The sequence below is a fragment of the Daphnia carinata genome, chromosome 5 (assembly GCF_022539665.2).
Source record: "Daphnia carinata strain CSIRO-1 chromosome 5, CSIRO_AGI_Dcar_HiC_V3, whole genome shotgun sequence".
NCBI classification, from domain to species: Eukaryota; Metazoa; Arthropoda; class Branchiopoda; order Diplostraca; family Daphniidae; genus Daphnia; species Daphnia carinata.
The window spans coordinates 5,551,157-5,578,814 of record NC_081335.1 but is presented as its reverse complement, the minus strand read 5'-3'; the positions used below and the strand labels follow the sequence as shown (position 1 = coordinate 5,578,814).

Below are 27,658 nucleotides of genomic sequence, written 5' to 3'. Positions count from 1 at the left end.
GCCTTAGCCTCAGAGTTGGCCTCAGCCAATAGTGCTTGCTGAACCCGCTTTCTCGTAGTCTCCAACACGTTTCTCTCTTCTTGCGATTGTACCCGTGCAACCCGTATGCGTCTAGAATTTACGTCCCTGTATGTTTCCTCCACAGGAAGCAGTTTTCCCGGTGGTAACTGGCGTATCGTATCAGTTTCTGGTTTTGGCAGCACAGTATCCGTATCCCTTGCAGCCGATTTAAGTCAACCGACACTGCGAGATATGGTCGAAAGGTTGGCATTTTCTTCTTAGATTGTGAATAGGTAGTTTAGAATGTGAGCAGGAATATGGGTTGTAGGAGAGGTCTGCTTAGCTATTGGTTAGATAGTTCAGCAATTAAACTTGTTTTAAAGTATTTTAAACAAATAATAGAAATGAGAAAAATCTGCTTTGTTGTTTACCGGTGATTTTTTCCTATGCTATTGTATAATTTTACGTTTGTTCAGATTGTCAGTAAGCGGATCATAGATTTCTTAATAATATTTGAAAGGCAAAATAATTTTAGTCATTTAAATTTAACCACCTCAGTTTATCAGCGAAATTGTTTTTGGACCAAGTTGCACAAACGGCATGGGTGATATTGGACACGAAATGGGCGTGCAAAGGAGGTGTCAAGTCAAAACCCGAAAATTTGAACGTTTAAATTTAACGGAACATTTAGGATACAGCTAATGCTTATTTATATGAGTGATTAGTAGTATAAATCATTTCGTTCAGAATTATGGTATGTAAATGATATAACATATAAATATAAAAAAATTATTTCTCCATTTATTCCTATTTTTCAGCCTCCATGAAATACGTGAATATATAGATACCTATAAGAAAATGTTGCAGAATTGTTAGCTCAGTGGTATAGGGTCGTATTCCGACACGGATAGCAGTGGTTCAATACCGAGATAATGTGAAAGTGTTTCCCGTAATGTTGAGTTCCGATACGGATAGCAGTGGTTCAATAGCGGGATAATGTAAAAATGTTTCTCATAATGTTGAGTCGATGTTGATCAAAGCGGGTAATGGAGGTAACAATGTTTTTACAACATATTTTTTATCTTAGCCTGCGAGAAGGGGTTTGTGGGTATAACAAAAAAAGACAATACACCACCTTTTCCAGACATTTTCCATAACACCTGGGGCATTAGAAAAAGATGTCTAGAATTAAATTACCCAACCCAACTTTTCGTGTTTTGGCGCCAAACCCAACCTGACCCAATTTAAAAAAGATAAACAATTAATATATTTTGCCCACAGATGGCTTTTAAAAATGAAATTGGTGTTCACCTTTTTGTGCAGGATGCTGTACAGGCACGTCAGCGAATTTCGTCCAAATGCCGATAGATGTCCCAGTCACAGGTTTATAACAACGACAGGTGTAAGCAGGATAGAACGTGTCTTCTGCTACAAAAAAAACAACCAAAAATGGTATAAAATTACTCATTTAATCAAAAGAATCACTGATACGTATTATTAACATAATCTATTTAAACGTACAGAGTGGAGTTTCGATTTTACAGAAGATTTTTACTTCCTGCTATTTGATGTGTTTCCTAGTTTTGCCATTTTGTGAAGGGTTCCAAACAGTAAGTTGACAATTGTCCATTATGTTCTTTTTCTCTTTATGTTCTTCTTTCTCTAGTTAAAAATAACTACACCAGTATACTCATTCATTTAGGGAAAGACTGATTTTAAATACGTACTTTTAAAAGCTTATTTATCAATGGTAAATTATTTCGACATTATACAGTGCCCACCAAACGATTAGGTACAGCCCTTTTTTCATGCATTTTTCTCGTGGTGAGCGATAAAAATTTTCACCGTCTAGCTGTAGATTTTGCAGTTGCATAGTTCTCTTTCACTACTATTTCTGTCCAATGCCAATTGAAAAAACTGTTTTGTGTTAATCCACAATGATGTCATTGGCTGTCGCTGTGACAGCCAATGCTACATTCATTAAACAGTGTGAATTTTAAGCATTAGATTTGGCACAGAAATAATCGGTAAAAATGATCGGCAAAATTTAATCGCCGATCCGATCGATATCGGAAAATTAATCGGCGCGGCAAGTCTGGATGAACCTAATCAAGTGAACAATACTGTATCACCCTAGGTGTAACTCCTGCCATTTTTTTATGTTTGCTAAACTTCTAGAGCGTCATTTCTTTTGAGATACGAAAAACGAAAAATAAAACTTAGCTTTAATTGTTTAAAAAATATTTATAAGTTTTTCTGAGACTAGTATCTCTGTCGGCATTAGAAAAACCCTTTTCTTTCCGCGAAAATACTTGTTTGTCACCAACTAAGAAATTCAAACTAATACGCTACGTTGATTTAATTAAAATTACTAGTAACTTTGAGCGCGTCCAGAGCCGGGGTATAGGTGGCGCTAGCGTATTCTAACGCTATTTTGAAGCAAATCGATCAACTCCATTTTTCCGGCCGTCTACTTTTAATTATTTTCACAGCTCCCTTTTATTGCCCGCCGACGCACCCACTGTTTCTGCCCGTCCATACCCTCACTTTCTCTGTTCGTTAAGAAAACAACAGAAGCTGGCCGTCGACCCCCTCAATGCCCGTCAAACCACTTTCAGTCAGTCAACCCACTTTCTGCCCGTCATCTCACATTCTGCCCGTCAACCCAAATTCTGCCCCCAAAATGCCTGCTGGGGGAACATCTACATTTTTCCGTATTTGGCCAATCTTTTGTCATAGTCTCCGCCAGGCAAAACGCCCGCTATAGTTGTCCGTCCACCAACTTGCTGCCCGTCGGCCACCCTCTCTGCCGTCGGCCCCCTCTCTGCCCGTCGGCCCCTTCGCTGCTCGTCAGCCTCCTCACTGTCCGTCGGCCCACTCGCTACCCGCCAAAAGAGCTGCAATAGTGGCCCATTGACCTTTTCTTTTGCTTTTGCCCGTCTTTCCCTCAGAGTCTCAGCCAGGAAAACGCCCGCTGTGGTTGCCCGTCAATTCACTTATTTCACGTCGTCATACGTGCCGTTGCGCACCCGTTTACGCAAACCCCGTAGACCGAAAAATTACCCAAATCCGCATTTCCACTCACATTTTAGTCTTCCAATCCCCATCCCGCCAATTCACTACAGCCGACGGCGGTTTTGGCGTAGTCTCTCTGCCAGCCAATCAAAACACATGCACAGCGTGACAGGTGCCTCTCTTTTTCCTTGTTTTTTTTATTTAGTATAGGCAAGTAGCTTTGGGCACACCCAGGGCCGGGGGATAGGTGGCGCTAACGTATTTTAACGCAATTTTTAAAAAAATTGACCCATGCCTATTTTTCACTCGTCTGCCCTGAATTGTTTTTACAAATCAGGAATTCCCTTTCCTTTCCCTCGACCCATTCACTGTTTCTGCCCGTCCATCCCCTCACTTTCTCTGCCTGCCCTTAACCCAGCTGAAGTTTCCCGTCGACTCCCTCTCTGCCCCTCCCGTCTCCATCTCTGCCCGTAAAACCACTTTCTGCCCACCAAAACGCTTGTTGTAGAGGTACAGTACTCACCAAATTATTAGGCACACCTCCCCCATTTACGTGTATTCTTATGGCGCTACGGTGTCACTTAAACTCCCATTGCTATTTAATGGATACAGGTAGATTTTTTTTTTATTTTTGCTGATCAGATAAAGTCGTGATCTACAATTCACTAACACTTAGTTTTTTTGTAGAACTTACCGCTAAGGCTCTAGGTCCTCGTTCACAAAATAGGCACACCCGGTTTTTCCCTATAAGCGTATGCTAAGACTAGGTTTTTTAAATTTTAAATAAAATGCTTAGAGTTGAGCTAAAAAAGTTCTTTTTTCCCAAAAGATATAACATTCCTTACTTAATATAGATTTAATGTTATTTTTTCAAAAATAATTTTTATCAATACCCCTCCCTATCCTTTGAAGTTAACTCCCTTCTAAGTTTTTGGACGGAAAGTGTACTTCACACTTGGTCACCGGAGGCGGTGCAATGCAGCTTGTTGCCGTTCATGTTTTAATTATTTGTATTTTTTATTCAAATTATTTGCAATATTTTTTTTTATTTCTAAGAGTTTTTAATAAACAGTACAAAGAGTGGATAAAACTTTGTCTGCTCTGATTGATAGCCATTATGTTTTTTAAAACCCCCAAAATTCAAAGTCCGCCAAAACGTTCAATATAGTTACCCATTCACCTTTTCATTTGCTTTTGCCCGTCTTTCCCTCACAGTCTCAGCCAGGAAAACGCCCGCTGTAGTTGCCCGTCCAACCACTTTTTTCCCTTTGCCCGTTTTTTCTCGAATAGCTCTGCCCGTCAACCCCCTTTGCCCACCAAAAAAAAACGCTGTAGTTGCCCGTCTTCAACCGTACAGTCTCTGCCCGTCGGCTGAAAGCCCGTGGACTGAAAAGCCCGTAGACTAAAAAATTTCCCAAATCCGCAACCCGCAGTTTAGTTTTCCAAATCCCCATTCCATCAATTCACTGTAGCAGACGTTTTGACGCCAGCGAATCACAACATTCCTCAAATTCACTACAGCCGGCGGCGGTTTTGACGCCAGCCAATCAGAACAAATGCACAGCGGGACAGGCTTCTCCCCCAATTTCCTTGTTTTTTATAGAGTATAGATTTCTTTAAAGAGGCAAAAAGTGGATTGACGGACAGATACAACAGGTGTTTTGACGGGCAGAGACAGTGCCAAAGGGACTGACGAATGCAAAATCAAATGGTCAATGGGCCACTGCAGTGGGCGTTTTGGCGACAAGAGAGTAAGTCGTCGGGCAGAGGAAAAGGCCGTGGGGTGACGGATAGCGACAACAGGCGTTTTGACGAGCAGAGACACGGACAGGGTCGACGGGCAAAGAAAGGGAGTGTTTTAATGTAAAAAAACTTAATGTAAGACGGGCAATATAATGGCGTGAACACAATGCCAGGCTAAAATTAAGAAAAAAAAAGTTTTAAAATATGTTAGTGCCACCTTTCCCCCAGCCCTGGATGTAGGGGCGCAAAATTACTAATAGAACAGACTGTAGAACAAAAATCCATGCCCCCGTTAAAAAACAATTTTAGAAAATTTCAGTAATACTAAATTGTAAAAACAGATTGCTGAATAGATATATATATATATATATATTTCTTTTCTTTAAGTGTCGTAATAATTCAGATTGCTGGACCCCGGACACCTATTGCTTTGATAACTTTTGCGACGGAGACTGCGTTCCTTGTGAAATATTTCAATTCCAACCGCCTTATTCCGGCAGTTCTGCTAAGCGGGAAGAAAAATGTTTTTTGTGTATTCCTAGGTATTCGCTTCTATTTACATCCTTTTGTACGGATGTTACTTATTGACCTTAAACCCTACTACTTTTCGGGTCAGAATTGTTGCTAAAGAACTTCCAGGGATGCTCCCCGCCTTTCAGCGTGAAAGTGCTGAAGAGTTAATTCCAGTAACCACTGAGCCTTTTATCCGAATTTTGCTCAAATGGTTCCCGGGGGCGTTAGAATCTGTTGCCTTAACAGTGATTGGGATCCTGTGGAAACGTTACAGCAAATACATAGGTATTCTTTCATCAAAATCAGCGAATTCATGTGACGTCTTAAATATTTTATCAACATCCTTTGTTAAAAATAAATCGTAGTTTTTCGCTGCCGTCAGTTGTTTGGAACGCCCTCACCTAATTCCGAGAATGTAAATGAAGTAGATGAGGAAAGAGGTGATCATGGCGAAACTCATTGTCAAAACAAAGATGAGATGGGACAGCTTTTACAGCCAAACGTACGGCCAAATGACAGACAGCCTTTGGATTGTGAGAATACCCAGCCAACGAACAATCTGTTCAGCACTAATTCGGGGGAAAACACACGCGCCTTCCAATCAAAAAAAAACCCCACGAATAATGACTTACCTGAGTTGCATGAAAGTAAAATGATTTAAAATAATATGATTTCCAATTATTGAAAAGTTATTTGTCTTTTTTTGACAGGTTTCAAGTCAAACACAGCACATAAATAAAGTTTCCGGACAGCCGAGAGAAGCTTATAGAAAACTCTGTTTTTAATTAAATTGCTAAAAATACACCAGTCATCTTCTATTAAAAGTGATATTGTCGCGGCTACGAGTTAATTCATAGCTTATTAGGTAGGTTTTCGACTAGTTTTTGATGGGCAAAGTTAGCAGTACCTTGATGATATGCCATTATGTTTAACAACCCAATTTTGTATTTATTAATTTACGAAGATTCACAATAAGAATCACCAGAATGTGACTCTGAATCGACATCGAGTTTTCTTGATATTCCCATTCACGGGAATTACTTTCCCTACTTTTCTAGGCGGCTTAGAACCCATAGAAAAAAAATACTTTCTTAATTAAATAACTACGTAAAAAAAGACAAATTTTTTCCGCTTGCAATTCGGCCGCCAGATCGGTTTTCAGATCATGGGCTTGGGTAGCCCTTTAGCTCCCACCTTCTTCTCGATATCTTTTCTTTGGCTTTTGGGGCGTTGGTAGTGGAATTCATTGTCGTATGCTCTGATTGCTGGGAATTTTCCCCCTTTCCTTGGTATAATTAATGCTCGAATCGAAATAATTGTCCTTTGGGTTTGTATTTTGATTTGTACGTTTGTTTTGGTTAGTTTCACGCCGTTTTGCATATGCTGAATTTTAGATTCGGTTTATGATTTCTCATAGGTATTTTACCAAACCATATTGGACCTCGTATTGGTTGCTGCTGTTAATTTCTAGTACCCAGCAGAATCAGTAAGTCGAATTTTGGTTGTTCGTTTGTGAAGTTCTGTGTCAGTTCTAATGGCTCCTTTTCTAGGGCAGTAAATTGCAACAAGGCTTGCCCCTTGATCTCCAGCTCATTACATTCCTGGCATCTCGGGTTTTGTTGGGGCATCACTCTAGCTAGTTGTGCCCTTAGTCTATTGTGCCCCGTTCTTAGCCTGAAAAGGATTCTAGAGATAGTTTGTCATTTGTGCTGGTGCCATTTTAATGATCCGGCTATTCTGTGTGTTCTATGTGTTTTTCTTTGAATATTTTTCTTTTGTGCGGCGCTTAATATAATTCCGTCATGCCAATTTTTTGGGGTATTGCTTATAGATGGCTTTTTGCCATCTATAATTGAAAGGTTGGGAGTCGATTGTTGATATTGTTTTTATATTTATTCTAGAGAACTTGCATGGTAGGCTAGAGAGTCTGCTCTCTCATTTCCTGGGATGCCGACGTGGCATGGAATCCAGCAGGTTGTTGTCCCGGTACCTCAGGTCTTTAAGTCTATATTTGTTTGATAATGCCCTATATAACTCGATTTTTCTTTCTTTAGCAAGCGCTTTGACTATTGACTTAGAAAAAAAAAACGATAAATTCCTCGATGACTCCTGTATGGTTGTAGACCTCCATGCCCTGTGGATGACATATGCTTCTGCCGTGAATATGGATGTCCATTCTGCCAGACTGCCCTTTTCTTCGATGTTCAATGTCGGAAGGATTATCACATAGATCCAATTTTTTGTTTTTTTTGTTTAGCGATCCATCTGTGTATGCCTCTGTTGCGTTTTGCCTATGTGTTTCATATTCATAGAAGAACTCTCTGGCTTTTGGTTGATTAGTTAGGGCTTCTTTCTAGCTAATTCGCAAGTAGTCCTGCGCAGTCGCCATTTTTTAGAATGGCTGGTGATCAAAGCGTTAGGCTCCTTTATTTTTATCTTTTTAGAATAGGTTGAGGTTAGCCATAATTGTGTTGGTTGTTGCTAGATACATGGCCGGCGTTTTGAAGTTTTTCCAACTTACGGGGTTTCGTGTTAGGTTGTGGCACTGTTGAAACATAGGGTGGTTTCGTTACTTCTCCATCTGATGAGGTACCTTCCGGACAGTCATGTTTCCCTAGCTGATATTGGTTGTAGATCCAGTTCGAGGAGTATTTCTTTTATTAACATGGAATGAGGAGCGTATAGGATTATCTTGATAATATTTTTTTATATGCCTTCCAGTTTTTATTGTCTGTTTTGACACGATGTACCAAAAATTATGATGCCGTAGTCAGTTCGCATTAGTGGTTTGTACATGATCACGAATGAAGCTATGCTTGGGCCATATTAGGTTTGGGCTAGAATATTTAACAGATGTATAATTTTTTTTTTTTTTGCTGATAACAATCTCAGTTTGTTATATCGTAACCCTTTAATAAACTATCCTCCTAGATGCTTTATTTTCTTCATTTCAGAGATTCGTGAGTCGGCTGTAAACAGAAGAGTTTTTATTTGATTCTTTTTTGCCTCGTAAACTGAATTAGGCTGTATTTGGGAGCTGAGAATCTGAATCGTATTTTCCTGCTCCATGCTGTGACCTTCTTTAGGTAAGGTTTTCATCTGATTTCTACCTCTCTTCCATCTTTTGTTTATGTATGACATTCTACGTCATAGGCAAATAGTAGCATTTGACCTGGTTCCGCTAGTGTTGGAAATAACTCATCATAACTGAAATGAGTAAGGGATCGAGTGGCGATCCTTGGGGTTCTCCTACCTTGAGTTCACGGTCCTCTGAGGTTGTATGGCCGGTCAAAACGTTCCAAGTTCTATTGCTAAGTACATTTCTTATCCATTTTAGGATTTCCCAGGGATGCCTTTCTTACTTAGTTTATAGAGCAAGTCCTGGATCCACGTTGTGCCGAATGCTTTTGATACGTCAAGAAATATTGCGTATGTGCTTATGGGGCTTAGATTGTTGAATCCCTTTCTCCTGAAGTGTTGTAATCCGCTGATATTATCCATAGTGCTCCTTCTTTTAAGACAGCCGGCTTGTGTCAACCATAACCCCTTCTTTTCTAGCAGCCATGATATTCTATTGTTAACAATCTGCATCAGGACTTTTCATATACATGAGGTGATGGAAATTGATGGATAGGATACTGGTAAATCTGCAGGCGTTTCGGGTTTCCTGATAGACGGTTGCTTTCTTCCAGTAATGAGGGACAGAGACTGTTTGTAGCATATTGTTTATGAAATGCAGCAGGTGTTGTCATAAAATTTTCTGGCATTATATTATGCACGCTATCCTGTCCCATTACATTGCTTTTTAGATTACTTTTATCATATCTTATCTCCTGTTCGGTTATATCTGACTTTAGGTTGTTTGAATCGTTCGTTTCCATTTGTCTTCTAATTAATTTTTGAAAAATTGGCTTTTCGGGGTAGGTTCCGACACCGTGCTCGTATTGGTGTACTAATATATCTGCATTTTTCTAAGCCAGGAGTTTGCTGAATCTTTGTTATCATCTTTAGCTTTGTTGATAGTTTTCTTTTTTGGTTTTCCTTTTGCTTCCATTCGGCTCTATGAGAATCGCAGTTAATCCCTCCTCTTTTGGGGTCGCATGCGTTTCTGGCTTTTGGAGATTGGGCAACTGCCTTGTTGCATTTCTCGTTCCACCAGGCTCCTGCTGGTTCTGCTTTGCTGTCTTCTGTAGTATTTATTAACTGAATGTAACAGTTTTTGTTCGCTGTGATTAGGGCATTGTCGAATATTTGGATATTTCTGGATAGTGTTATCCGTTCCGTAGAACTCAGTTGAGTCTGGGCTTTTCGTATACTTGCGTTTCAGTTTTCCCAGTCCGCTTCATTAAAGTTCCAGCTGGAGCTCACCTGGAGAACTGTTTTTGTCTGGTTTTTAGTTTTATGTGGACGGGGAAGGTGTCGCTGCCAAAGTAGGTTTTCATTTTTTATCTGTTGTGGCTGCCAGATGCGTGAAAATGAGTGCAAGGTCTATTGTAGTATCTTTGAGTATTCTGGGGCATTGTCTTGAACCAAATTTTGGGGATGTCGCTAATACAAGAATGTTTTCTTTTTCTAGTAGGTGAGCTACACCTATTTTGCTTCTCCTTGAGGTGGCTACAGTTGGTCTCCCAATCATTGTGTCTTGCATTGAAGTCGCCGCGGCATGATGATATTGTTGCTGACAGGTCTGTATTGCATGGCCAATTCATCTATCTCTCATCTGTGGCTGTATTTATAGTGAAATTACGTCTAACATTTCTTTATGGTCATTATTCTCTGTTGCTATTGAGACTTCTACCGCTTCTACTGTTTGCAGATCCGTTATCTGAAGTATTTTTAATTGGAGGGATTTATGAATCAAAAGTGCACCTAAACTTCTTGATTTTGCCGGTTGTTATTTGCTACGTAGTATAGTTTGAATTTGAACGTGAAAGCGATCTTCCAGAAAGTTTCGGATTAGATTACTTTATGGGGTTTTTATCTGTGCTGATGCGCTTTAAATTCAATTAAATTATTTTGTGAGGCTTCTTGCATTGCAACTATTTTTTCTTGAGGTTTGTGATCCTGAACTGCTTTTAGGTTTCTCGTTTCCTGGATCAGGGCCATCATTTCTATGGTTTCTAGTTAAGGCCATTCTTGTTTTGGAGTAGTAGAGATTGCAAATTCTGACCCGATATTTACATCCCGGTATTTATATCTCGATTTATCATCTCTGTTTCGGACAACTGGTATAAGCGCATTTTCACTTAATACCTTGCTATAGGCTTGTCAGTTTGCTAGCGGGTGTGGAAGATTTGTCTATCCTTTTCTGCTACTTCTGGTGGTCGCTTGCTGATTGTCAGTTTCATCCTTTGGAACTTGGAGCAGCTTGGCGAACTTTCTGGATGTTTTCCGTTACAGTTCATACAGCGAGATGGGGCTGTGCAGTCTTCAGCATATCTTTACGTTTATTCATACAGTTGCTGCATCGTTCTTCATTGTTACAGCTATTGCTGATTAGCGCGTGGTAAAATACGATAACCATTTTGACCGCTAGATGACGAAAGATTTATCACTAAAAATGATCGGATTTCGATCAGTTTTTTTTTATCACCGATCAATCTCAAATGATCGGAACATCGACCAGTTTTTGATCGGGATCGCGATCCATTTTTATCTTATGACATCCGAGGTTGAGGGACTGGCTTATAATGTGCGTGGATAATTTTGGCACTAAAAACTTGCCATATAGAATTAGCTCCAGTGAGAAAAACCTTCGTTCTACAGTTTAAATTTTAATTATGGTACAAAATCTACGAGGCGACGATCTTATTTCACTTACGGATTTTTCTTTTTAATGGGAAATGAAGGAAAACATGCTTATATTATAAGCAGCCTTGACGCGATCGCGATCATCGATCATGATTACGATAAGAAAAAAGATCGCCGATCAAATCTTTTGAGTTTGATCTTGATTTGATCGACGATTTCGGAAATTTTTTGATCCGCAGCAAATCGTTTTTGCGGTTGAATTTAGTGTCATCAAACGTAAGAATTTGGAATTCATATTAATTTTTGCCAAGCATTTTCACTGGGGAATCTATTTATCCTTCATTCGCAGGAGACGCATTTTTTTGTCGACATTGACTTGAAACAGTGACAAGTTGAGTTTCAAATCATTCTCAAATGATCGAATCGGCGATCAAGATCAATCACTGAAGATTGGATCGGCGATCAAGATAAAAAATTTATCAGAGCGGCAAGACTGATTATAAGTAAAATTCTTATGCTCCAACATGTTCTTTACAATCGCGTTTGACGAGCAGAGCTTTTCATTCTAATGATGTTACTTAAAAAAAAAACATAAATGACAATTGTCCATTAACTTACAGTTTCCAACCTCTGGCCGAATGGGAAGTGCGACACTAGAAAACAAATCCAATGCTGTGCGGAAGAACGAATTCTCTGTGTAATTGCGTTCCCATCTGTACAATTAAACAGATGACGTTAATAAAATAATTAGGTGACTTCTGGATTTAGGAATATAATTTTACCCTCTCACTATGTATGACTGTTTCACAATGACTTATTTTTCTTGGTCTCATATAAGATAGCTATTTTATAGTCGGACCACTTCACGTGATCTTATCTCGTCATAGTTTGATATTGTAAAAACCCACTTGATATAGATTACAAGGTTACAAATAAGGTAATTGCGAAAAGTATCAGAAAAGAAACAAAATATTCGTTTAACTTAGTCTTCGTAGCCTAGGCCAATCGTTTGGCTCTTACATTGAGCCAAAGCATTAGCCTAGACTAATGGTTTTGCGAAGCCTCTTCTAGCCGAAGCCCTTTTTCTTCTTCGGCTCAATTGCTTACACACCGGCTTTGGCATTTGAAATTCGTCTTCTTGAGTGATATTTCACTATTTTCCTATTGGCCAATTTTGGTTAAGTAGCCCCAGGCAACATCGACAGGCGGCAATAATGGACGACTTAAAGAACATGAATTTGAAACGCTATTTGGTCATTAAGTTCTGAATTTTCATAGGAAGATATTGATATAAATTAGTTCCAATTAAGCAAAACATAGCTGTGTTCTGTGTAAGAGAGCTGTACTATGTCGGAAAAGCAATGCCTTCGAATCACGTATCACGATAAGTAGCCGAACGTGAGACCTTTTGAATCGAAGTTCAAGAATTTATGCGCCAATATTGCAGCTTTTAGTTTTTTTTTTTTATTATTCTGAAACCCCAGATAATTTCACTTATTGGAAATGATGGGTACTAAACAGGACTATAACATCCCAGAAGATGAATAAGTTATTTAAATACTAAACGTGATAAATGACGAAGTTTTCGATTTAGCGGTAGCGTTATGTATCGAAACCTTTCAGCATATTATTGAATGCCAAATTTCAATAAAAGAAAACAAATTTTGCCGAGAAAGGACCGCATTTTGTAGAGCTTCAAAAAATATGACTGAAGGATAAACAGTAATGATTCGAAAGGTTTTTGAGTTATTATTTTACCTACCTACCTAAGCAAAAAAAAAGGTAAAATAATAACTTTTAGGGGGAATACTGTATTGCGTAATGTGGTGTAATGTAAGCTTCATCGTTTGATAACCAATGAAAAAATAAAAGGGCAAAAGCTGCCAGGCAGGAATGCGATTGTCGTTGATCAATTTCAATATATCTGAATCCTGGTCAAGTTTTGAATACTTGCTCGGAGCTTATAAATATTAGTATTTCAATATAGTCGTCATGTAGCAACCCGCTTAGAGCTTCAACTAGAATAATCCCTATCATGAAATTTGTAGCCGTTTTCCCCGGCTTTCTCTTTTTATTGACAGAAATCCAATCTCAGTTAGTATTGAATTCCAATTCGCCAGGAGTACACCAAAAATGGTACGCATTTGCTATCGCTGTCGCAGAACAATTGAAAGCAACTGAAGACTTCTATAATACAAAATGTCTATTTTGTAACACTTTAGCAGTTATCCCACTTCCCGATTGCAGTGTCCAAAAATATCAGTAAACAGTGTATTAGAGACAGCCAATTCTACGTAACGCTAGGTTAAAGCATTTTCAAAGACCTATCCTATACTTTCGTTTTATTTATATGGTTTAAACGAGTTGCCTTTCTTCTCATTCCTACTCGTCTAACAAAAGTTTACAGTGTAGAATGTCTGGGCAAATAATTAACTTGTTTGGTTGTTGTTCATTTCAGGACATTGTATGAAACTATATGTTATCTCGTCAGCAAACATAAAGCTGCCCCCATATCTCATATTAGTTAACTGCGAGCTATTGGTGAAATGTGAATCTTACGTTCGTTATAAACGGTCAAAGTGTTATCATTTTTGCACTGAAAGAGTCATCACGGCAATTACCACCGAGATATTATTATTGATTAATTATGATTTGGAGCCCTCAATGTTTAAGCCGATGGACTATTTGATGAATGCAAGGCCGTTCGCGCACCCATTTTGAATGGAAAATACTGTAAAGTACTTTTCAAAAATGATCCGGTCGACCAGACGGATATCATTTTGAGAATGTCACCCAACGGGTGGTATCACGAACGAAGCAACTTCATAACAATATTCCAAAACTTGATCAACTACTGGAGTGCGATCGGGTTGAACCCAAAATGTCTAGAGTTGGACCTTACACGTTTGTCTAGCCCAGCATCGGTTTATGCCTACCATTGTCTTGCAGCACGTCTGATCTGGGCAAAGCGGTTACCCAACTTATTGAGAGATACGTCATCGCTATCAATTCTATCATCACTCTCATTGACGAGCAATATTGCTTCAAAGACACGGACGAAAAACGCATTTAATATGGCCCCGATATCAACGTTATGTAACATGACTTCCATTACTTCCTAGTAAATTAAACATTAAAACTAAAATTTCTTTTGTAAAACAGAGTGGTTCTCAGTTTTCTTGGTGTTCTGGCTGCCTTGGCCACATGTCATGAGGCCTACCGCACGTACGACGGCATAAGCCTTGATCCCAATGTGGATAGCAAGCTCTTGAGCTTATTACACAATTTCTCAGCGCTGAGCAATGGCAGAAAAATCCTATCGACAGAAAGGTCAGCATCGTCTGCGAAAGATAACTTTTGCTGTATTCACGGTATTCACTTTTTCGACATGCTGGGTTGTGAGGTCATTTGTGGAATTTGATGCCATACAAGACGATGAATTCGAAAGCAGTTATAACAGTAATGCCTTGCAACTATAATGCCAAATGTTGGCTATAACTTGGATTTTTGACCAATTTCAGGGTCTTACGGTTTGGGAATGCAAACGACTGTTAACGGATCTGTTTCAGGGGACACGTTCTTTTTGATGAGCGGCCTTCGTTTCGATCGCCCTGCTGCGCGAGCTGATCGTAACAAAGGCAAATTCAACGTCGGTCTCTTCTACTTGCGTCGGTATTTGTGGTGAACGCCAGTGTACCCAGTCATCCTCGGTTTCGTTGCGACGGTTATGGTCTACTTTGGGACCGTTCCCAATGAGTATAATGCCAATTTTGTATCCAACGCCTATTGGATCTGTTGGTGGAGACAATTCCTCTACAGCCACTTTGAAAAACATTATCCTTTTGTCATCGTTAAAATAATCTGAATATAACACCTTTTTTTTTTTGCTTCTTCAGTAAATAGTGTGTTTCCTCTGAATCCCTATCGTCATTTGAGAAACCGGAAAACAAGTGTATCTTCTACTTAAAAAATAACAGGATATTTTATTGTTTCAGTGTATTGGGCAAGCGTGGTATCTAACGGTTGACATGCAACTGCTTATCTAATCACCTCTGTTTATCTATCCGCTTTGGCGTTGGAGGAATGCTGGACTTGCTTTCCAGGCCTTCATTGCCATTATCATCTACGCAACGATATTTGCCGCTTACGCTATTTATGATCTGCCTACCGCATACATACCCACCCGGCTGTATTTATCAATTCCCTGTTTCTTACCTTATTTATTAAATATTAATGAGCCAAAGCGATTTGATTTTTTAAGAGATAATTAAGGCAGAGCACCCAATTTTTATCGTCATTACTGTTTGAAACTGTAGACAATAGCCGCACTTTCTCTTTTGGGTATCTGGGCAGGGTGATATCTTCACATTACTAATGATTCACTCTGTCGACTGTCAAAAGCAAACTAAGGTGTTCGGATAGCAGTTATTTATGGTCTGGCATCCCACGTTGACCAATCTGAAATGCCGGATATTAGTAAGCACAATATATGGGCCTGTGCATAGAATTCCATGGGCTTGTGTAATATTTTGGATCATCTTTGCATGTTCTCGTGGCTATGGAGCTATCAATTGATTTCGTGACATTTTGCGATGAAATTCAAAATAAGCTTGTTACGTTGCTTAGGGTTCATTAACCGGATTCTGTCTTGGAAAGGCTTGCTATACCGCTGGGAAGATTAACTTACTGTGTCTACCTGCTTCACTATGATTTCCTGAACGTCTCTTTCTCGGGCACACGAACGCAGTTCGTTTATACTCTGTTGCAGCAGTGTACGACGTTTTTCGGTCTTATCTCTGTTTATTTTGGACTGGCTTTCGTGGAAGCGTTAACGGTTAAAGCATCTTTTCTGGATCTGGAATTGAATTCCATTTCGCCAGTAGTACACCAAAAATGGTAGGCATTTGCTATCGCTGTCGCAGAATAATTGAAACCAACTGAAGACTTTTAGGATACAAAAGGTCTATTTTATAACACTTTAGCAGTTATCCCACTTCCCGAGTGCAGTGTCCAAAAATATCAGTAAACAGTGTATTAAAGACAGCCAATTCTACGTTACGCTAGGTTAAAGCATTTTCAAAGACCTATCCTATACTTTCGTTTTATTTATATGGTTTAAACGAGTTCCCTTTCTTCTCATTCCAACTCGTCTAACAAAAGTTTACAGTGTAGAATGTCTGGGCAAATAATTAACTTGTTTGGTTGTTGTTCATTTTGGGGCATTGTATGAAACTATATGTTATCTCGTCAGCAAAGATTAAGCTGCCCCCGGATGTCATATTAGTTAACTGCGAGCTAATGGTGAAGTGTGAATCTTACGTTCGTTTTAAACGGTCAAAGTGTTATCGTTTTTGCACTGAAAGAGTCATCAAGGCAATTGCCACCAAGATATTATTTTTCATTAATTATTATTTGGCGCCCTCAATGTTGAAGCCGATGGACTATTTGATGAATGCAAGGCCGTTCGCGCACCCATTTTGAATGGAAAATATTGTAAAGGATTTTTCCAAAAATCTCCAGTCGACCAGACGGACATCATCTCGAGAATGTCACCCGACGGGTGTTATCACGAACGAAGCAACTTCATAACAATATACCAAACCCTGGATCAACTACTGGGGTGCAATCGGGTTGAACCCAAAATGTCTAGAGTTGGACCTTACACGTTTGTCTAGCCCAGCATCGGTTTTTGCCTACCATCGGCTTGCAGAGCGTCTGATCTGGGCAAAGTGGTTACCCAACTTGTTGAGAGATACGTCATCGCTAACAATTCCATCGTCACTCTCCTTGACAAGCAATATTGCTTCAAAGACACGGACGAAAAACGCATTTTAGATGACCCAGATATCACCGTTATGTAACATGACTTCCATTAGTTTCTAGTAAATTAAACATTAAAACTAAAATTTCTTTTGTAAAACAGAGTGGTTCTCAGTCTTCTTGGTGTTCTGGCTGTCTTAGCCACATCTCATTAGGTCTACCGCTTGTCCGCTGAGAGAATCGCACGTATTTTATGTTTGAAAAAAAAAATAACGGTTATCAAGGTCCTAGCGCAACTATAAATTATAAACTGTTGCTGCTGTGATGTTTTCTTATGGTCTATTTCTCCTCCGCCAGGCGCCATCTGGGGATGCATGCCGAAAAGGAAAATTATTCTAAATTCGAAAAGCTTCCGAATTTTCATTTTTACATTGGAGAAGGCGGTAAATATGTTTGGTTTACGAAATAGTGACGTATGTGTAGGGCAACGTTTTGTTTTTGAATTTTTTGTTAGTTCCAAAGCGTAAAGTCATTTCGTAAAAAAAAACTATGAGATAGCGGAAAATTGTACGTATTTCGCTGACATCAGATTGCTAATGGTTGCCCTTTGTATTTCGTATTATTGTTAAGCTTATCAATATACTAGTAACTTTGGGGGATAGGTGGCGCTAGCGTATTTTAACGCTATTTTTCAGAAAATTGACCACGCCTATTTTTCAACCTTCTACCCTTAATTGTTTTTACAAATCAAAAGTTCCCTTTTCTTTCCCGCCGACCCACTCACTGTTTCTGCCCGTCCATCCCCTCACTTTGGCTGCCCGCCAAGAACCCAGCTGAAGTTGCCCTTCGACCCTCCCTCTGCCCGTCAAGCTACTCTCTGCCGTCTCTGCCCGCCAAAATGTCTTCTGTTGGGACACATCTACCTTTTTTGCGTTTGCCCGTCCTTTTGTTCAGTATCTGCCCGTCAAAACGCCCGCGATAATTGCCCGTCCACCCACTTTGCCCGCCAAGAAACTCGCTTTTGCTGACCACCGACTCGCTCTCTGGCCGTCGGCCTACTCTCTGCTTTTTGGCTCACTCTCTGCCCGTCGGCCCACTCTCTGCCCGTCCTCTCATTGTCTGCCCGCCAAAACACAATTTGTAGGGCCCATCGACTATTCGTAACATTTGTCCGTCCTTCCTTCCCAGTCCCAGCCCGTCAAAATGCCGGCCTATCTACTGTCGGGCCCACCCGTTTTAAGCCTACCTATTGAGACCTAAGACCTATTGTACAGTCTCTACTCATCAAAAGACCCGTTTGCTCACTTTTAGCCTCTGCCCGTCAACCCACTTTGCTGCTCCCCAAGAAACTCGCCGTTGTTGCCTATCCAAACCCTCTCTGGCCAACAAAACGCCTGCCGTAGTGGCCAATAAAAATAATAAATAAAACTAATAAAATAAAATAAAATAAATTAAAAATTAATTAGAATAATAATAATAAAACGCCCTGCCCGTCAGCTTACGTGCCGTTGCCCAACCGTTAACGCAAAGCCCGTAAATTGGAAAATTGCGTTAATCCACAATTCCACCCGCAGTTTATTTTTCCAAATCACCATCCCACCAATTCACTGTAGCAGACGACGGTTTTGGTGCCAGCCAATGACAGCATCCCACAGCCGACGGCGCCAGCCAATCACAACAAATGCACAGCGTGACAGACACAGGCTCCTCCTCTTTTCCTTGTTTTTTTATAGAGTATAGACTAGTAAAGTTGGGCCCGTCCAGGGCCGGGGTATAGGTGGCCCTAGCGTAATTAACGCTATTTTTAAGACCATCGATCCACATTTATTGTTTTTCCCGTCTACTACTAATTCCTATTACAAATTAGGAGTTTCCCTTTCGTCACAGTCTCGGCCCGTCAAAACCCCCGCTATAGTGGTCCGTCCACTCATTTTTTGCTTCTGCCCGCTAAGAAGCCCGCTGTTATTGCCGGTCGACCCACTCGCTGCCCGTCTCCCCCTCCCTGCCCGTCGACCCACGCGCTGCCCGTCGACCCTCTCACTGCCCGTCGACCCCTTCTCTGCTCGTCGACCCCCTCGCTGCCCGACGACCCACTCACTGCCCGTCGACCCACTCGCTTCCCGTTGACCCACTCGCAGCCCGCCAAAACGACCGATATACAATAGTTGCCCATTGACCTTTTCATTTGCTTTGGCCCGTCTTTCCTTCAAAGTCTCAGCCAGGAGAATGCCAGTTGTAGTTGCCCGTCCACCCATTTTTTTCCTTTGCCCATCTTTTCTCGAATAGGCTCTGCCCATCAACCCCCTTTGCCCACCAAAAAACCCGCTGTAGTTGCCCGTCTTCCACCGTACAGTCTCTGCCCGTCGGCTTACCTATTGTAGCGAACACCCGTTTTAAGCCAAGCCCGTAGACTAAAAAAATGCATTTATCCGATCTATTGTGCAGTCTCTGCCCGTCAAAAAGCCCGTTTAGTGTGCCTGTCCACTCACTTTTTGCCTCTGCCCGTCAACCCACTTTGCTCGCCAACCACTCGCCGTTGTTCCCCTTAAACCCCTCTCTGCCCGCCAAAACGCCGCCAATAAAAATAATGAGTAAAAGCAATAAAATAAAATACAATTAATTAAAATTTAATTAGAATAATAATAATAAAACGCCCTGCCCGTTAGCTTACGTGCCGTTGCCCACCCGTTTACGCAAAGCCCATATAATGAAAAATTGCTTAAATCCGCAATTCCACCCGCAGTTTAGTATTCCAAAAACCCATCCCACCAATTCACTGTAGCAGACGGCGGTTTTGGCGCCAGCCAATCACAGCAGCCGGTGGCGGTTTTGACGCCAGCCAATCAAAACAAATGCACAGCGTGATAGACAGACTCCTCCTCTTTTCCTTGTTTTTTTATATAGTATAGATAGACTAGTAATTTTGGGCCGTCCAGGGCCGAGGGATAGGTGGCGCTAGCGTATTTTAACGCTATGTTTCAGAAAATCCATTCATGCCATTTTTTTCTCCCGTCTACATTTATTTTTTTTCGCAACCAAGGGTTCCTCTGTCTTGCCCGCCGACCCACTCTTGGTTTCTTCCCGTCCACCCCCTTACTTTCTCTGCCCGTCAAGATACCAGCTGAAGTTGCCCGTCGATCCCCTCTCTGTCCGTCAAACCACCCTCTGCCCGTCAACCCACTCTCTTCCCGTTAACCCACTCTCTGCCCGTTAACCCATTCTCTGCCCGTCAACCCACTATCTGCCCTCCAAAACGCCTGCTTTAGAGGCCCATATATATTTTTTTCCATTTACCCGTCCTTTTGTCCAGTCGCTGCCCGTCAAACGCCCGCTATAATTGCCCTCCACCCACTTTTTGCCTCTGCCCGTCTTTCCTCCTAATTCTCTGCCCGTCAACCCACTTTGCCCACCAAGAAAATCGCTGTTGTTGCCCGTCGACCCACTCTCTGCCCGTCGGCTCCCTCTCTGCCCCTTCCGCCCCCTCTTTGCCCGTCCGCCCACTCTCTGCCCGTCCGCCTACTCTCTGCCGTTGACCAACTCTCTGCCCGTCGGCCCACTCTCTGCCCGTCGGCCCCTTCTCCGCTCGTCAACCCAATCGCTGCCCGTCGACCCACTCGCTGCCCGTTGACCCACTCGCTGCCCGTTGACCCCTTCCCTGCCCGTCGACCCCCTCCTTGCCGGCCGGCCCACTCGCAGTCCGCCAAATGACCGATATAGTTCCCCTTCCACTTTTTAATTTGCTTTCCCTCACAGTCTCAGCCAGGGAAACGCCCGCTGTAGCTGCCCGTTGTATTAATCGTATTACAATCTTAAACTAAATATCGTTTGAAGCAAGGACAAAAAAGGACTATTATAATTCACTCTTGACTTAAATACCCTTTATTTCTTTATCACATTGTAAATTTTTTCTACAGTTACAAATATCCCAATAAATATATTAAAATCATAACCTACTGCTATAACTATGCCAGGCGGTGACTGCTCTCGGCGCTTTTCACCAAAGCAAGACATGTTTAAGCAAACCTGAAATGTACACCTTACGTAGGAACCTCTATGAGTAAAACTTCAATAGTTAAATGAATTTTGTTAAAGAGAAACTAATAACCTCATCTTAACTCCGAGAGGGCCATCTACATTTCTGACAAAAACTTGCATTTTTCCCGCATTTGTGAATGATTTTTGACGTACTTCAAGTCTTATTTTCCACTTTACGCACATTTCCAAGGAGTTATTGGTTACCTTATTACACATCACATTCTACACTGAAGTTTAAGGAAGCTTTGCAATTGACGTTAACAAAGCTACTAATAATGACAAATCAATTTTAATTATTTTCGACTAGGAAAGACCTTTTTTTATGAGTCAATGATTAACGAAGTCACTACCCTTTTAAAATGAATCCGAGATTTGTTTTTTTTTCTTCAAATTTTTCGCGATCATGGAAGGCATGCCAGTGTGTTTTTATACAACACTGCTTGCACATGATAAAACACGAGTCCGCTCCCCCAAGAGTCAGTATCGGTCATTCATACGATAAATTTGCCTTTTTTCGTTAGCTTATTTAGTTTATGTTCTTTCTTTCATTTCACGTTTTCTTCTTGTTAGCTTTTCTCTTTTTCTGTTGGTCTTCCTTTCTCTTTCCCCGTTCTTCGACGCGTTCAGCCCACTTCTTTTTACTTTGTGATTTTGATTTTACCCTGTTTTCTTAATTGATTTAGCAAGCAATTCCACATTGTCTTTTATCGGTTGCAAAACAGAAAGGTAAAATTATTTGAAGATCTTAAAATTTTTTTTTGCCAAATTGAAAGTTCACCTTCACATCTTTAGCTCTTTGCAGAGCACCTTCAATGCTTCTTGCCTTCTCAACTTCACTTTTGCCTTCCTAGAATTTCAGTTTTTCTTTAAACTTTTTATGTTAACCAGTGCAGCATTTGGATTTCAAGTGGGTTTTTTTCAGATTGGGTGAAAGAGTAGATAGTTCTCCATAAGAAATTTGCTGAAAACCATGTTGCCTTCACTGTTAATAATTGCCTTTGGCTAAGTCCTTATTACTGTTGGCTCAAAAATCTCTGGTCTGACAGAGTCTGATCAGAGGTTGATGACACAAATGCTTCATTGGTTACCTGGGCAATTTTTTAAATTTTGGAACTCATCTTGTTTGGCCTTCCTTAAATATAAATATTAACACATACCTGTTTAATTGTGAGACCTTAGCTGCTAGATATTCTTTTAGTTCTTCAGCATTGAAGCACGGTTCCTGGTGTCAACTTTTCGTATAGAACTATTGTGGTAAACACCAACCATGTTACTATCGAGATCTTGAACTGTAGAAACACCCAGTTGGAATATTGGGCAATAACCTAGAAATGAGAAGATCTTCAGAAGCGAATTGGGCCCTTGCTTTTTATCAGGCTCTTGTTCTTTGGGTCCATTTTCTTCAAATTTTGCTTAGGCCACACTTTCAAGTGTCATACGTTTTACCATTTACTTGTCATTTGCCTTTCATTGCATTTGCCTGCCATATCATAAGCTTTAACCTCAATTATAATTTACCTTGGTCTCTCAACATTATCATTGATCACTCCATAGATAAAGCTATACAAACCTAGCCAGTTTTTACTTTTGTTAGGTACCGATATTTTCGAGTCTAATAAAATGCCGAACCTAAGTAATAAAAAATTACTAATATTATTGAAACACTTACTCGTCACTTACTACGGTCAAACAAACAACGCTTACAAAAAAAATTAACGATTGATAAACTAATCGGATGTTGATAGGATGCTGGAGGAATAGGATCCTCAAAATTGAGAAATAGTATCCAAAAAAAAAAATGGTTGAAATATACGGGCCTATTTCTCCAGGTCCTATTTCTCCGGCAATCCTGTTCGGCGTTTGTTAGAAATTCCGTTTTATGCTTTGTAAAAAAATAAGACGACTGAAATATTAGATTTACGTTTTCGATTTGTATCGATTTTACGAGCTCAAGCTCAAGCTCGTAAAAAAAAGTTGAGATTAGCTCAAGCTCACGTTCGCTCAAGCTCATTTTTAAGCAATTATTTAAAAAATAAAACTAGTTAGGGCCAACAGTGTATTTTTTCACTAATTCACTCACAGGTCATTTTTCGTGAGTCTTCAATGGCAAACTTTTGCAATTTCTAGAAGACACGCCGTGTTACGGCTAAATTGCATGACTCTTCTATGGCTCACTCCCAATACCGACCGCTAGATGTCCTAACATACCCCATGCCGTGACAGGCGAGGGAAATGTGAGGGGGCAGTTCCCTCGGTGATTTGAGAGAGAAAGGACACGCACGCTGCGTTTTAATTTCTGAAAGAGTAGCTCTTCGTTTTCTAGTGACTCCGTGTGTTAAGGGCTCCCTGCATGTGTCATGTGTCTTGCTGCGCCGTAATACAAGTAAGTTATAGTAGAACTCTGTCTTTTTTGTTCTTTCTTTTGTATGGAGAGTCCCAGGTTCGAACAGCCGCTTTGCTTCATGAATACAAGTTTGTCGAAATTGGAATCCGACAAATTAGTTCGTTTCGGTAAAAGACGAGCCCAGCAGTACTAAAGAGGCGCTCGCAAGCAGCGGAGGATGGTAATGCGCTGTTGAATTCCCTATGTTATGCAAAAAAAATGATTAATGTTACCAAAAAGGCCAGAGGCTAACAGTTAATAGTACATTTCGAAGTTAGAACTTATTCAGTAAATACTTAAACAAAAATTTTCTTAATGGTTGGGAAACGATCTAAGTCTTTAAGAGAGGATTTAAGGGACCCACATCCATCATTTAAAAAACGATCTGCCTCGTTAACTTCCGTAGATGCTCTTTTCTTTAGTGCACTCAGAAACGTTTTACTACTTGATCGTTTTTTACTCGGCGAACTATCAGCTCCACTGTCGTTCCAGTAAGAAAAAACAGTTATTCAAGATGCTAGAGAAGAAATGAAAAATATTTTAAAACTGACTGTTCTGCAATGGCAGCAACTCGTCTGTTAACTTCGCTCTTGAGAAGAGCTTGATGAATTAACTTGGTTTCTTCGTTTCGAACCCAAGAAAGTTTGAAATTAGGGTCAGATAGAGATGCCAATCTCAAATGGTTATTACAGAAAAGATGATCAAATCTTGCACTATTGTTTTTCAATAAGCAGGCAACTAGAGGAATGGAATGGCAGATGCTTCTTTCTTCTTCCATGTCAGTCAGTTTTTCCTTCAAAAACGTAATAACTGGCAGCACACATCCAATTAACATATTTGCCTCGTTTTGTAAAACATCTAGTGCTTGTGCAAGGGGTTTCATCACCAGAACAAATTCTTTTAAGACTTCTTTTTCAACAGCAGTCAATTTAGGGATTTTGAAATGGTCGAACGTACCTTTCTGCGCATCGTCTCTTTCGTCGACAAAATATTCTACTTTGACCAACCCATCATAGTAGCTATTCCATCTGGTAGCATTGTTGATCACAAAAAGCTCGCCCAATTCAGACTTGATAATATCTGATGCCAAAGAGCTACGCTGCTGCTTGTTCCAAATACTTTGCAACTTAAATCCAGAAATTTTTTATGTTTTGCGAATTCACGGTTAGATATCTTCACTACATCCGTGGTGGCGACGAGGTTCAGTGTGTGGCAGGTGCATCGCATATGTGAGGGAAGATGAATGTGCTCCTCGTCTTCGCAGATTTCTTGGTCTGATCGAATATCCAATTCATTAGTGTGCCTTCTTCTGCTTAATTGGAAACTGCAGAATTTCCTCTTTCAGAGTTAGATGTTTCTAGAAATTTTTCCGCCACATGACGCTCCAAGATTTCTCCTATTTCGATGTACATAACATCCTCCTCATCTTCTTCATCGAATAGGTCTTCATCGCAAGCTTCCCTTTCAGATACTTTTTTGCTTCTTGGAACATTCTAAGCGCCTTTAAAAAATTAGAACCGTTGTCCGTAATGGTTAAATTTACTTTTTTGGAAATGTTGAACTCAGCGTGCATGTCGGCAATCGCTTTCGCTAGAATATCGTATGTATGCAATCCGAATATTCGACGAACTCCGAGGCAAGCGCTTTGTCGAGTAATGTCCTCCTCTTCAAGCCAGTGAACTGTCATTCCTAGAAAACTTCAGCGATGGGACGTCCAACAGTCAGCTGTTGTTGATACATAACTGGTTTTCGAAAGTTCAGAACACAAATTTTTCTTGGTTTGTTCATACTGCTTATTCAGTAGTTGAACCATAAAGGGGCGACTTCTAATTACCAGCGTGCCAATCAAGCCTCCAATAAGCTGTTTAAATCCCTCCTTGTCAACTTCGCTAAGAAGCAGCAAATCGGCGACGATGTGGTTCTAAACCAATATTTAAACTTACCAGAAAATTATTTGTATCTATTAAGTATAATTGCAAGACTGAAGACTCACCAAAAGGTCTTTATCTAATTCATCCTGAGTTCTTATCTGTGGGAATTTTGATGTGCCATCCGTTAAATGTGCAACTATTTTAGGTTGCTTTAAGTTTGACTTCCCTTTGTCACTATTTTTGCGGTCTTTTTCTTTTTCTGCCCAAAGAGAATTAAATTCTTGAAGAAACCTAGGATGCTTTAACTGTAATGAAAATAAACGAATAAAACAATTCAAGGCTCAAGTGAAAAATCATCCAGAAGTAAACGATTAAATGGAATAATAATAGTAATAGGAAAGCTAATGTACTTTCATGTGTCTTCTAGCATTGTACACAGAATTAGTCGTAATGCTAAGTAATTAAATTTTCCCTTTGCTGTTGTAGAGAGTTTTGAACTTGTGGCACTTCAAACATTTAACCAGAAACTCTTTCCCATTTTGTCTTATCCCGATGAAATCGAAGAATCTTGGAAGCTCAATAACACCTTAGCAATGTACACAGAATTAGTCGTAATGCTAAGTAATTAAATTTTCCCTTTGCTGTTGTAGAGAGTTTTGAACTGGTGGCACTTCAAACATTTAACCAGAAACTCTTTCCCATTTTGTCTTATCCCGATGAAATCGAAGAATCTTGGAAGCTCAATAACACCTTTGCCCATCCATGAATTTTCCGTAGAAGTATTAGCCAGTGCTGCATCATTATTGTCACTGCACTCGCTGCTGAATGAAAGAGAATGTTCAGAATTACCAAATCACTCTAATCAGGCATTGTAGTAAGTAACGAGTAACAATAGAAACTAAATAACGACAATAGTCAACGTAGGCATAATGGTCCATCAATAAATTTTTTATCTTTCACTGGCAGAACCAGGATTGCTATCTAAATCAACAGTTTCACAATGAACTTGATTTGGTTGATCACTCGCAACTCGATGCCTTTTTGTTTGAAGAGTTAGGGTTCCTGAAGCTGAAGCAGTTGTCCTTTTTTTCGGTGACATTCTCAGGTTTTCTAGTCTTACTATAGTTAATAAGAAATTGTTTAGTTTTAGTTCAGTAAAGAAAAGACAATAAGGAAATTTACTTACAAGTCTACGTTACAGTTACACTGCACTAATTGTTAAAGAAATTGGCACTTAGATATCAATTATCAAGCTCAAGCCAGCCTGCTTAAGCTTCAAGATTGGGGCTTGTTTGACATGTTTAATTTCTTATAAAAGCTTTTAATTTTGGTTCATAGATGGCGTTCTGTGAGCTTCTCGCTCATGGACCAAAAGCTCACGCCCAAGGGCGCATTTTTTAAAAAGAGCGCGCTCAAGCTCAAAGCTCACGCGAAGCCCGTTTAAACTCTGCATTAGGCCAAAAAAAAAATACGCTATCCAAAACTGCGATAATACTGGCTTTCATAATGGGTTAGCAGCGGCGAAACGCACTATTGCATTATCTTGCTGCACCCTTATTTTTTTCTTTAAGCCCGTTCCACTTTTCCTGTTTACACTATCTTCTACGGCAAGGCGATTTTGCCACTTTTGAAAGGTTGATCGTGCGCAACCCACTAAATTGGCGATTTGCAGTTGTGAATGACCGGCTCAAGTTAATCCAATTATTTTACCGCGTTGCGCTTCACTTAAATTTTTATTTTGATTAGCACGATATATTTTAAATATTCACCGCTTGCACTGCCTATTCTAGTCACTTTATCTAGTCACCATCACTTTTCTCTAGTCACAACTAGTCTATATCCCTTGAACAATTGTTTCCCTTTTCAACAGTGCACAATTTGAAATGGTTGCCATGGTTTCCAATTTTTTTTTGTTACAAGAAATTAGGAAAAAGAAAATTTGAGAAACAAATATGAGGTGGAGGAAAGGTTAAAATTCTGATAATGTTTCTCTATTTCGCTCGTAGCAAAAAAACTTTGAGAATCTCGGCAACTGTCTGAGATTTTGCCGTCACAAGAAAAAAATGACTGCCTTTTTTTGTTTATATTTGGTATTATTTGTAATGTCATCAAGCGCTCATAATACATTAATATATTTTTAGCGATAAAGGGGGTGGCTCTTCTTTCTTGAGGATACTGTACCAATTACCTAAATTTAAATTTTTCTAGACATTTGAATAACGTTGCGTTCACTTACGTAACCGACGCAACAAATGACGGTGCAGCCACTATACGAATTTGGAAACGTGTTTATGATGAATTCAACATCATCCTTGAGCTCAAAACTGTTAAAAATATTAATCAGATAGTTATTGGCGTCTTTGGCGACAAAGGTGCCTTTTTCAAAGTGATAGCTTTTAGGAAATCCTCAAAGCCTGAAATAACGAGATTAACTAGATTTTCAAGCAGCTAAAGGTACAGATCATCGACAGCGAAAGAAATAAAATACTTACATCTGACAACCAAATCGACCGATAAATGGCGAAAAAATTGATCGCTAAAAATGATCGGATGGGCGATCAATTTCTTTATCGTGATCGGGATCGCG

The 27,658-nt window shown here is 40.1% G+C and overlaps 1 long non-coding RNA gene and 2 pseudogenes across 2 annotated transcripts; 1 reads left to right on the top strand and 2 right to left on the bottom strand.

Moving 5' to 3' along the window:
* Positions 1 to 741: 741 nt before the first annotated feature.
* On the bottom strand, positions 742 to 11,736 carry LOC130696511 (uncharacterized). Of its 2 annotated transcripts, XR_009002661.2 has the most exons (4): positions 1,522 to 4,932; positions 1,312 to 1,428; positions 926 to 1,234; positions 742 to 848 (listed from the first exon to the last, which is right to left on the bottom strand). It is a non-coding gene; the product is annotated as an uncharacterized LOC130696511 (long non-coding RNA). The 2 variants fall into 2 exon arrangements; XR_009420990.1 differs by lacking the exon at positions 1,522 to 4,932 and adding an exon at positions 11,641 to 11,736 and having other exon boundaries at positions 801 to 1,234.
* A 792-nt stretch (positions 11,737 to 12,528) lies between these two features.
* Positions 12,529 to 14,887, top strand: LOC130696972 (uncharacterized; annotated as a pseudogene).
* Positions 14,888 to 21,253: 6,366 nt separating this feature from the next.
* On the bottom strand, positions 21,254 to 24,887 carry LOC130696973 (surfeit locus protein 6 homolog; annotated as a pseudogene).
* Between the last annotated feature and the right edge of the window lie 2,771 nt (positions 24,888 to 27,658).